The sequence below is a fragment of the Pelecanus crispus genome, chromosome 2 (genome assembly GCF_030463565.1).
Source record: "Pelecanus crispus isolate bPelCri1 chromosome 2, bPelCri1.pri, whole genome shotgun sequence".
In the NCBI taxonomy this organism is placed as follows: Eukaryota; Metazoa; Chordata; class Aves; order Pelecaniformes; family Pelecanidae; genus Pelecanus; species Pelecanus crispus.
In genome coordinates, this window is record NC_134644.1 from 137093874 (window position 1) to 137105887 (window position 12014).

General features: G+C 39.8%; 1 protein-coding gene across 1 annotated transcript in view; it reads left to right on the forward strand.

Moving 5' to 3' along the window:
* The window catches only part of PREX2 (phosphatidylinositol-3,4,5-trisphosphate dependent Rac exchange factor 2), a 201243-nt gene that overhangs the window by 36620 nt on the left and 152609 nt on the right, over nt 1-12014 (forward strand). The gene's annotated exons all lie outside the window — the stretch shown is intronic.

The window sequence follows — 12014 nt, forward strand, 5'->3', positions numbered from 1 at the left end:
CAGGGAGGGCAGGGTGCGGCTCCACCAGTCTATCTCCTGCTCGCACTCCCTGATGCTCCTCAGCCTTTCCACCTCCTCCTTCAGCTCTGCCACCAGGCTGAGCAGATCATCCACCTGCTCACACCGAAGACATTTGCCGTCCCCGCTGCCGTCTGGCACAAGCGACAGGCCCAGGCACTCCCTGCAGCCAGTGACCTGGACGGCCGCGTGTCTGTGCGGGAGCTCCGTCTGGGTCGCCGCATTCCTTTTGGCGGCGGCTTTCGGGCGGGTGGTGACCATGGCTGCCAGGTGTTCTCCTGGGAGGACGGTGACCACTGCCTGGGTTCCCCTTTGGAACTTGGAGGGGGGGGACACTCAGCCTTCCCCGCGCGCCCTGACCGCGCGAACTGACGCGCAAACTGACGCGCCACGCCCTGTTTGCCCGTCCTGATCGCTCGCGCTCCCTGGGGGCTGCTTTTATAGGTTGGGGGGGGGGGGTTTGCCCGCCGTCACTCCTGGCCCCGCCCACGCCGCGTCAGAGCTGCCGCACGTCAGCAGCTCGCCCTTTCCCGCTCTTTCCCGCTCTGGGAGGGGGGCTGGGCTGCCCGCTCCTGCCCTTCGCGCTTTGTTTTTGCCGCCTCAGCAAGGGTGCCCCGGCACGAGCGTCCGCTCCGGAGCCCTTTGCCTCGGTGACTGCCCATTTGCTAAATGGGCACATGTTATAAAACCTTTTCAAATAGATGTTCGGTTTTGGAAGAGAAAATAAAAATACACAGTATTGTGGGGTATTTACAGAATGACTTAGTCCTGCTTTCTTGAACATAATTAGTCACGTAGGTAGGTATTTGTGTAAAGCGATGCTAATCACTGTTACCTGTTCATATACCAGCTGTTTGACAGACAGCGTATATACTTGTGATTGACTTCTCAGTCTGATCTAGCTGCTAATCTGATCCTTTTCCTCCCTTAGCCCCTGAAAAAAGGCCCATGGCCAAGGACTCTTTCTCTCTTAAAATGCACAGTCCAATGCTAGGTAACATCACATGACCTGGAAAACGACGTTGGCCCTTAAATCCTCCGTGCATTTGCTTTGCGTGCTGATGTATTGAGCTACTTGGGGGTAGCTCAGCCAGGAGCAGCTCTGTCTTCACTGGGGATTTGGCTTCAGTTTGGCCCACCTTTTCTGCACATGGAGACTTCTTTTTTTTTTTTTTTTTAATGTCTGTCAGGCTTATTTATTTGAGCATGATCTGGTTGATCTAAGTCAGTGTGCTATGAGCGGTGCCTATTTCTGAGCACTTACTCTGGTCCAGAAGGACTTTGTAGTGTGGGGGCCTCCACCCTCCTTTGTTCCTTAGGTGAACTCTGATTTTTCAAAATAGGCAGGAAATTGTGCTCTTTTCCTTTGGTCCATTTCTTTGGATGACAATGAAAAAGAAGTATCCTTGCTGCCTAAAAGGATAGTTGAAAAACAATATCTGGATGTCACCCATCCCTTCGGAAAATGAGGCAAGCCTTCTGGTGCTTCCAGAAGGGATGCTGTGTCTATGAGCTCCCTGTAGCTTTCTGGATCTGGAAATTTCCACCCTCATGTATGAGTGCTCTGTGCACTGAAGCCTTGCCAGATTGTCCTTAACACTAAATGGAGGCATCTCTAGAAGGGTTTTCTGTTACATTGGATGTTGTATTTCTCTATTACATATGACCAGGATGCCTGTCCACTCAGGGTTTGGAAGGAAAGCGTGCAGTATTTGCCATGTTAACAGACTTCCTTGAAATTTTATTTCTGTTCAGTGTTCTTACTCCTGGATGCTGAGTTTCTTTACACAGAGAGTAAAATGTGATGTGCGCTTACTGTGCTTCATAGATAATGGCAGAGACTACAAAGGAGAGAAGGAAGTATGCCCTAATACCAAATCAGTTTTACTCTCATGCTAACATTTGAACTTATGTTGTTCAGCTGATTTATCTTCTTAATAAGGGAGTTTAGTTTTCTGTGATGACTGTTGTATTTCAAAAGTTGCTGCTTTTGAGTTGGTCATTGAGAGAGGGCTTACAGAATCACTGATAAGGATTTAAATTTTCCTTAGCTCTTGTGTGGTAGAGTTAATACCATTATCCCAGACTTAGAACAGAAATTGCAGAAAACCATTTAAATGATAGGAAAATATCAGTTATGTAGTGAGTAGTATCCCATGTTGATCATCAAAGAGTTATCCATGCTCTTGTGGCAGAAATGATAGTGGCAATATTAGGGCTGAGTCTGTATTGTGGATTTTCTTCTGCACGCTCGTTGATGGTAATTCTGGTGAACTATTGTATTAATGGAAAGGAAATTCCATAAAAATAATGTCAAAAATAGGATTTAAATTTAACATGACATCCAAAAAAGAGGCCCAATTGTAAACTTTATTTTTTTTTTTTTTTATTTGTTGGACCTGCAGTGCTTTTCTCTTTAAATGACAATGGATCAGGTTAACATCCTGTTACCTAAATATTTGCCCTGTGTTTGGTCAGTAAATGTCCAGTATATTTAGGATGCTTTTCACATAGGTGTGTTTTTGTTACCCTTCTGTAGCCAAATGAGCCACAGGTCCGCTCTTTCCCTCACATTTGAGGGAAGATGTGAAGCTGTTTCTGCCCTACAACACTCTGCAGCATCTTTGGGATGAGAAAGTATATGGGCTGGGTAAGCGTTTGGAGTACAGGCGGTGAGACTCCAGTGCTTGTCTGGGTTGGAGGATGTGAGCTGAAGGAAGAGGAACATGGTATCAAAACACAACAAGCCAAATTATAGTCAGCAAACAGGATGATAAACTTCCTGCGAGCTTGTAGTTTACTGTTCAAGTTGATGTAACAATGATAAGTTGGTTTGTGCATTTTTTTTAGCTCCTCTTTTTAACTAGTACAACATACTACTGCATCACCATTTAGTTGCTGAAATTTATTTTCTAACAAACATAACTGTTTGGTTTAGTTGTATATTTTATTCTTCTTGTTAGTTTCAGTCCCTCGCAAACTTGAGAAGTCAAGACTAGCATTTAGCTCCATAATTCAATCAAACATATTTTAAGGATGTGGGCTGCTGCTGCTATGTAATTGGTCATACTATTTTGGGATGGAAGGTGAAGGTCAAATCTCTTGGGAATTATGGTTTTGTTTGTCTATAGAGATAGCATCCATTCTGTAAATCATTGCACTGCAGTCTTCACAGTAGAACAGGCTAGAAAAATATTTTGAAATGAAACCCTGTCTCTTCTAAAAAAAATGCTTGTGGAAAGTTTCTAACTCCGTGGATTTAGCAGCTTTTCCTCTGTACTTGTCCCGGTTTCTTTCACATGCCACTGGAAATAATCGTAGTCCAGCAATTAGTAACTTTTTAACAGGCAGTTTGGGGAAAGTAAGATTAAGCCTCAGAGACCAAGGAATCTACTTTTCTTTTTGTTTCTTTCTGCCAGGATTTCAGCTTGTTAATGTAGTGTCCGCTTCATTTGTGTGTATGAAGTATTAATTATTCTCTGGGCTTGTGCTTCCTAATTTAAAGTGAACCTGTCTTCCCACAAGTTTTGCCTCTTTTTTTTCTTCATTTTTGGTATAATTGTAAATACTGCACATCTGGAATGATGTTAGTAGAGAACAGCTTGCCCTGGCCTCACTGTCTCACTTGCCTCCCTGTTGCTGGTCCTTCCTACGGGCAGGATGTAAGGGAGTAAGGAAGATGAAGAGGTTTCTACCAGGATCCTGTTTAGACCTGAAGACTGTCAGACTTGATCTTGGTGTCAGCTGACCTCCTAAAGCTGCTCCCTAGCCATGGTATTGCTCCTGAAGCTATTCTACCTGTCTTTTCAAGCTATCTCTACCGGTACATTCATGCAGTGCCATAGCTCAGATGGCTTGATCATCTCCGAGACAGCCGTACCCTGTTCCTTAAAAGGGAGAAATCAGGTTTTGTAGTGGAGGAGCAACATGTTGTAGTCAAGAAATGAATCTGTTGTTACAGTGGCTTTTATTGACCAGCAGATGGGCCTGTGCGTGGCCCACTGGCTGCAAGTTCAATGACTTCAGTTTGCCCAGGTATGGCAAACTATAGTGGTCTATTATGGACATGAGAAAAACTTGCAGAGGTGTCATTTCCTCACCCAGAGGAAGGGCTGCAGGATCCAGAACTATTGAAGATGCTGGAAAACACTACTTCATATTTATTTATGGTTTCTTGATTTCCTGGTCCCACTAACACCATTGTTCCCTTGGTGGTGTTCTTAGAAGTCTGATATCTGGCATTTTGAATGGTTTAGACAATAATTTTTTTTTTCTTTGGAGATTAGGAACTGAAATTACGTTCTCACAGCAAATTCATGAATGAAAAAAAAAAAAAGTTCCATATCCTTACATAACCTTGTGTGGAAAGGCTCTGTGAGAGTTCAGTTTGCTTGTGGAGTTCAGTTTGTTTGTGTAATCAATGTGAGTGTCTTGGTAAGCAGCAGTATGTCCTGGTATGAGCAGTATTCAGCGCCGTCAAACTCCGGTTGAGTGTTAGCAGCTGGCAGTTGCCACCAATGTGCTCTGCTGGTACTTGTCTGCAGTTACGGTGTAGGTAGTTTGGTGAGGAGGATGGTTTGCATGATGCAGTGACAGCTGAATATTTTCCTTTTTTAACTTAAGTAAGGCTCTTACAAGCTGTCCTTGTGGACTGATTGGGAGTGGCAGTTTTTCTTGTACTATTTTTTTTTTACAGATTTAGTAACTTAAAAAATCCCCAAATCCTCCCTGCTTCAGGTGGAGGATGGTTTAAAGCTTTTGATTATAACCTAAAAAAATGAGTCTCTTATTTCAGGAAAAGGTAATAATAATCTCTCTCGTCTTAAGGTCCCAGCGTTCAAACAAAAAATTTAATTAAGAAGGCAACTAAAATTGTACTGTAATCAGGTTTTGTCTTGTGTTCCCTTATAAAAATTAATGAAAGGAACAAGAACAGCCATGCAGTCTTTGTGTTCCTGAAGAACACGTGCTTCACAGATGGTTCAGTGAAATCATGCAGTTATGCTGGGAACTCATCAAAGCCAAAGACAGGCTATAGACCTACATAAGATCTACAAAAAAAAGTCTGTGCTTGAATAGGGAAAGGAGAAAAGAAAGGACCAGTGAGAGAAGGAAAGCCTGTGAGTATGTGTGGGGCATTATTTCTCCCCAGCATGCATGTAGAGTCCAGCTCCATATTTCTTGAAATTACAAATTTATTTGACAATAAGGCAATCCAGCTAATGTGGATAAATTCAAATGGCATGGCTTTACTCCTGCAGCTCTATTCTGGATGTGAATATGCTCCATTTATTTTTCTAAAATCATGTCCTTGGTGATCATTGTATCCTTCAAGAAATGAAACCTCTTTGATGGATGTAGACTGAGATTAGCATGTAAATATCCTGTGATATAATTAATGTTCAGCAGATGTTTAGATGGTAGCATAAAGAAAAAAAAGTCAGAGCTAAAATTTTTTTATCATCTACTCTTTCTGATAGTTATCAAGCCAACAAAGAAATAAAAGATGAACTATTCTTTGCATTTGCACAGTTGAAGCATCTCATGAATCAAATATAAGCCAGAAAAAATATTATTAATGATTGCATTTCCATGGAAATTGGCTCAAAACCATATAGGCAGATGAAAATTCACGAGACCAATTCATGGCAGGCAATAGGGGCATGTAACAATCTTTTATATGGAGCTGTGTGTAAAATAAAATAAATTTTGTTATGGTTGTATTCTTGTTGGAATCGAGTTAAGACAACTAACATTGGCATCTAATCTTCAGAAGCCAGTAGTTTCCTCATTTACTGATTTTATTCTTTGTATTTAAGTTCTGGTTCAAAGTAAAAAATTAGTTTTTGAAGCCAGGCTGCAAAACTTGCATAGCTATAATCGTCCTTTTTTGCATGGATGATAGAAGAAGTTTTTTTTTTTCCCAACACGTTAAAATATTTGTTCAGAAATGGGAGTTTAAAGTCACAAATCATGTAAGTATACATGTGCCACTGCAGTGTTTATTAAATACTTTTCAAAAAATAAATGTATTTTTAAGTAAAATACTTTTAGTTTTTCAAGGTGAATTTTAAGTGCATTTCTTGTCATCAGAATATCTTTGACATAGAATCAGTCCTGGTTGTCGTTTAATCCTTTAACACTGCAGTAAGATCTAGTTGAATGGGGTCCTGTTCTTGCACTGAATGTCACTGATTCCTGTGGGATCCTGAATCAGAAGTGCTGGCCCTGCAAATCTGAGAGCTGGATCTGTGCCAGTACGCAGAAATTGTAAACCTTGGTTTACTGCTGCAGCCAGTCTGTGTTTCTTAGAGTAGGCTAGTGGTTTAGTTTGTTCAATCTATCTACTCTTGGTCATTTCCCAAGAAAAAGAAGTTAAAATTTAGGCAAAATATTCCATGAAGAGACACAGTTTGTCAGCTTCTTATAATAAAGTTGTGTGTTTCTTCTTTGAAACAAATTCCCCCCCCCCCCCCCCCCCCACCCCAGACCTTCGTGCCTTGGGTAATTACCATGGCTTTGGTCAGCCTTGCTGGAAAGAATTGCTTTGGTCAGCTTTGCTTACCAGATACGAGTGAATTCAGTGTTGTGTGCTGCCCTGGGAAGAGTTCATTGGCTAGCTGACAAGAAGATCCTGTTACTGTTGAGAAATCCTTTAATTTGGTTTCATTTCCAACATCTAACAAATATGGTATAAGGTGCAGGTGCTATATAAGCACCTGTTAACTGTTGGTAGCAGTTAATGCAGCCTGGGTTTTGTAGGCTGGTTATGTCCTACTTTGGGATGGCAAGGGGCATTCATATCAAAGTGTTGTATTTCGTTTAAAATTTTGAAGTGTGAAAACTAGGAGTGATAGTAGGAGCTTGGAGTTTAAACAAATATTAAAGGTTTAAAGTTGGTTTATACAAGTGCAATAAGACTGTATTTGCGGATGACATTTTGTACTACATGACGGTATAGCAACAGGTACAATTCTCTCTGTAAATTTTTCTTTTACATATAAGTAAGCATGTGTGTTTCTCTGTTTTCTTAAATGCCCACCACTATCACTAATACAATCTTCAAAAGTAGTCTGTCACTAAATTTATTGCTGGATAGAGAAACACATTACAGCTGAAACTGCTTTCTGACCTATTTACAGAGAGATCCTGCTCTCTGTGTTTGAATTCTCTTGTGAGGAAGATCCAGTTTTCCAATGAAATTTTGTGAACTTCACAGTCTTACAAAAGTGGGTGGGGAGGGGGCAGGAAGAAGAAATTTAAAACTGCAAACCCACGTAATTTTACCCAGGCAGGCATATAGGACTTCTGCTTGGTTTATCTACCTGAATTCAAATATGCCCTTGCACATTTGCATCAAAAATTAACTGCTCTGCATGTCTGCATAGGAGGAGAATTGCTGTTAAGACAGTCTGCTGTCAGAATAGTTCTGCTAATCGTATGTGAGGTATATCATCTTGGATTTCAAGTTAAGGATCAAATTCATGGAGATGCTTCAGGCACTTTGTTCATGGGGACTATCATTTTAATGCTAGCCCACTTTAATGACCGTTCTGGCTGCTTTGGCTGTTCCGGCACATTATTTCTTCGAAGTTGTAATTGAATTGATTTATAGTTAATGCTACACATCTAAGGCCAGTGGAAAGGTTGCAGGTTAGCATTCTCTTGGAGTTTGAATAAACTCTGGTTTATTGTACATGAAAATGTAAGGGTTTTTTTCCCCCATGATTTGCAGAACATGAAACCACGTGAGTGCAGCCAAGATACCTGAACATGTGAAAACTGCTCTAGTGAAATTATTTCAAATTAATCTGGAAATGCAAATGTTAGTATTCTTAAATAGTGACATCATTATGTGTATATGTTGTCATTACTGGGCAGAGTTAAGCGTGCTTGGGATAACTTTAAAAGTGTGGATTGACTTTAATTTTTGTTGTATTTCTTGAGAGCTCGCTCTCCATGATGCTTTTTTTGTATACCCTAGCTTTTGGTGACAATAGTAAAGCCTTTCTTTTTGTCTGGGATTATTTGCTATGTTTTCAAGGCCTTTCTATGACTTACAGTTTGTATTTATTTAATAATTCTGCAGTACTGTCTGTGTTGCTAAACCAGTGGCTAAAATGAGTTTAGAAGCCAAAAGCATCTTAATTCTCTGTGAAATAAGTAATTTAAAATAATAAGGTTTTCTTAAAACCTTATTTTGCCTTGAAGATAAAAATTGTTCCACAATGTATTTAAATAACAACATTATCATAGTGTAGACCTGGATTCTTTTTATTATGCAGATTCTCAGTTTGGTGGATTTTTAGGATAAGCCAGAGTATGTATCATTGCCTGGGAGTTTTTCCAAAATAAGACTATTGTCTTATTAAGGCTCAGAAATGTGGCACATGATTATTGCATGAAACGAGACATCGTTGCATATGAGCCTGTTGACTTTGTACCATTTGATCATCCCAGGACCTATCTAAATGACAAGTGATAGGTATACATATCTCAGACATAAGAGAGTTTTCCTTATGTAGGGAACCATTCTGATTTCTACTGATTGGTAAAGAACTTAAATGGAATGTTTCTGCTTTTTTTTCTGTGATCAGGAGGGCGCTTTTTAGAAGTACTGTACTCACTACAGCTTCCCTGTAGGCTTTGTGAAGAACTGAAACTGGGATAGAAAACTGCTGTTTCATACTCTTCCCTGCTTCGTGTTTTTCTTGGCATAAGTGTGCAAATACAAATGGCAGCCAGAATTGGCACGGAAAAGTATTTGAGAAGTACACTTTATTTATACAACTCTGGCAATAAAAATTGTAGAACTCTCAAACACTCTAATTCCTAATTAGCATCTAACCACATTAAACATTAAATAAACTCACAATTAAGGACTGTGCAATCCAATATTAGAAAAAAATGTGTTATGTGTTGAAGACTGAGCATGTAAAAAAGGTTCAGCGGGCTTCCATTGTGATCACCTGTTGTAGTTTCAAGTTTTCTCAGTTCATAGGTAAAACAGTTGGTTTTTTTAATTAGCTGCCTTAATCATTAAGGACTTAATATTGCATTTTCATTGGTGCTAAGTCAGGCTTCCTCCTTTATTCATACGCAGTCAGAATTAAGCTTTAACTTTTAATTCTGAAAGTGAAGATGTGATGTGTTAATTCAGGTTTCTCATAATTTGTGATAAAGATTATGGCTCTCAATTCTGGTGGATATTTTTGAGTCAGAAAAGACTCAAACTTGTTTTTAAACATGTTAATGAACTTTGGAAAGATAAAGAAGGGAGATTAGCAGAAAATTACTTTCTTGTAATATTTTCAAGAATTCTAATTATTATATCTCAAATTGAATCAGAAAATCTAAAAGATTCTTTCAGAGGGGTAATTTGTGACAAACGTATTTCTGACAAACGTAAATCTTGACTATTATACACTTTCTGAAGCTCATGAGATCCTTTAAGCTAAAAAGAAATATAATTTGATGTGTAGAATTTTAAAGTTGTCTCCAAAACATTTTGGAAATGTTGAATTCTTTGAAACCAGTGTTCTTCTACAAAAAAAACCCCAAACACCCGTTTAGAAAAATCATCATTTTTGGAGTAATGATTAAATGCAAATTCAAGAAAAAATTGGGTTTATTGATTAGAATAAGTAAACATGTCTTCGTAAAAGGAGCAGAAAATATACTATGGAGTATAAAGCTTTCAAATGTGTGAATTCTTTTCCAATTATGATCACAATTTAATTAGGAACATACTGTTACTTCCAGATCTACAATTGCTGTGAGGTTTCCTAGTTTTTTGTTTTGATTTGCTGGTGGTGAACACAGCTGAATTCACTGAGATTTCCCAGTCAGAACCTAGTGTTCTGTAAATTCAGGAAACTGCTGACTTTTATGAGCGGTAAACTTTGTTTGTAGACGTCATTTGTTTTCCATTCCCACTAGAGTGACACAAGATCAGTTGTATGACTAGCAGTATATTATTCACTTTGTAAAATGCACCAACAGGACCATATGATGTATTACCAGAGGGAATCCCACATACATTTGAACATTTTTCAGTCCAGGGTATCTTTTTCTTCATCAGGTAATCTTCAAAATACAGTAAAGATTAATCTTGTATTTCTTCACAAGCATGCTGGAAACATTTTATTTTTTATCGATATGGACACCCCTTGGTTGGTTGGTTTATCTCTTGCAATCCCAGCAGTCTGTTCAGAAATTCACATGAGACAGGCAAATCCCTCTTTTGCCCTTACTGTTCCAGAAACCCTCCGTTGGTGATGCTGAGACCAGAATCTAAGCAGTTTGCATTTTTAGTGGGGTAGAGGCCCAGTTACCAGCAACCCATGTTGCATAAAATATTTGCCAAAAATATGCCGCCTTCTCAGCTTGCGGATGAGCGTTCATCCCTTATGCGAATATATGGCCTTTCTCTAAAGCTCTCGTTAAGCTATATTTAATCAAGAAAAAATTTAGATGATCTTCTAGCAGCTTTCTGCTTCGGATTGCAGCAACATGTGTGAGCCGGCCTGACATCCAGCCTCTGATTTGGCAATTCACTTCGGCATGATCTTAACTGCAGTTGTGCCAGTAACTCCATCACTATTCATCAACCCAACTTGTATTGACCAGCAAGAGCATAGCTAGTACTCAGAAAACCAGTTTGCCAAAATGAAGATATTAGATATGGGTGACAGGATTCTTGACATCTGGGAAGAAAAGGCAACAGCTATCTTCTGATTTGGGCCAGGAAAAGGTTGTACTAAATCTTTTTGAGAATGGCTTCAGTACAAGGAAGAGGGTGGAGGCATCTGACTTCCCGCCTGGCTGAGGGGAACTGGACTTTGACTATAAATCTCTTGCTTTCATCTGCTATGGAGCTGAAAGGAAGGAGGGGATCAAAAGTGAAAGCACAGTCATAACTCAGGTGATTTTAGAGGTGGGGGAGATCAGTTTGGGGGGGCACTTCCTTGTCAAAGGAGGAAACTGAGTTAGGAGTCTCAGTGGGCATGAAAGGATGAAAAAGATGTGCAGTAAAAAGTTGAAAAATATTGTCAGTGACTAGGGAAAACCAGAAAAGATCAAGATGCAGGAGAAGGTGAGAAAAGGCTTTCTTGTTCTTCTCTTGGAAAACGTTTTCTGATACGATAGAGAACAACTTTAGCAGAAAATAAATATTATGCATGACAGACAAAGGGTTACAATTATCCCAAGGTCTGGCAGTATATTCATCATGTATGAGTGGGTTATGAAGATCCATGTTTCGTCAACGCAATCACCTTTTTTTGTGTGTGTACTTCTAAGAGTTCATGTTTACTTTAAGGAAATAAGTCTTTCAGGCAGGCTGATGCCCCTTTGGGTCAGATAAATGGAGAAGGGAATAGTTTGGTCAGTTGTGGAAAGAAAATTAGTGCTAGAATGGAAAGTGGTGCAGATGTGGTCCATCTATTCCCCCATCCTTATGGGCAGCAGAATCTGAAGCCAGCTTTGAAAGTGGCTCTAGGTACAGTAGGGAGAAAGAATATATCTGACCTTGGCTGATGCTCTCTCAACTGCTTGTGATTCATCCAGTCCTGCAGGCAAGATGGGAGAAACAGGTGGTGCCTCAGCTGGTGAATTACTGGAGAGAGAAGAAGAGTCTTTTGTTCAGTAGCAGAAGCCAGCCTGAGCAGCTACTGCTTCTGGCACAGGTTAATGGGAAGAGGAGGGTGAGCACACAGTGCTTACCACAGCTGCTATTGCTGCTGGAGTCTTGTCTATTGATTTTTTTTTTTTTTTTTTTTTTTTTTTGGGTGGTAAAAATCAAGCAAAAGTGCTTCAACAAAACCAGCATGGTGTTATTCTGGGACCTGGAATAGGATGTGCATTAATTATAGTGTGCAAAAACTCAGACTGATGTGCAAAATACTACTTGATGTTTGTGAGCTGAATTAGCCATGATAAGAAAACAGATTTGGCTAGTCACCTATAGTCTTGGGTCTCAGGCTTCTAAGACCATT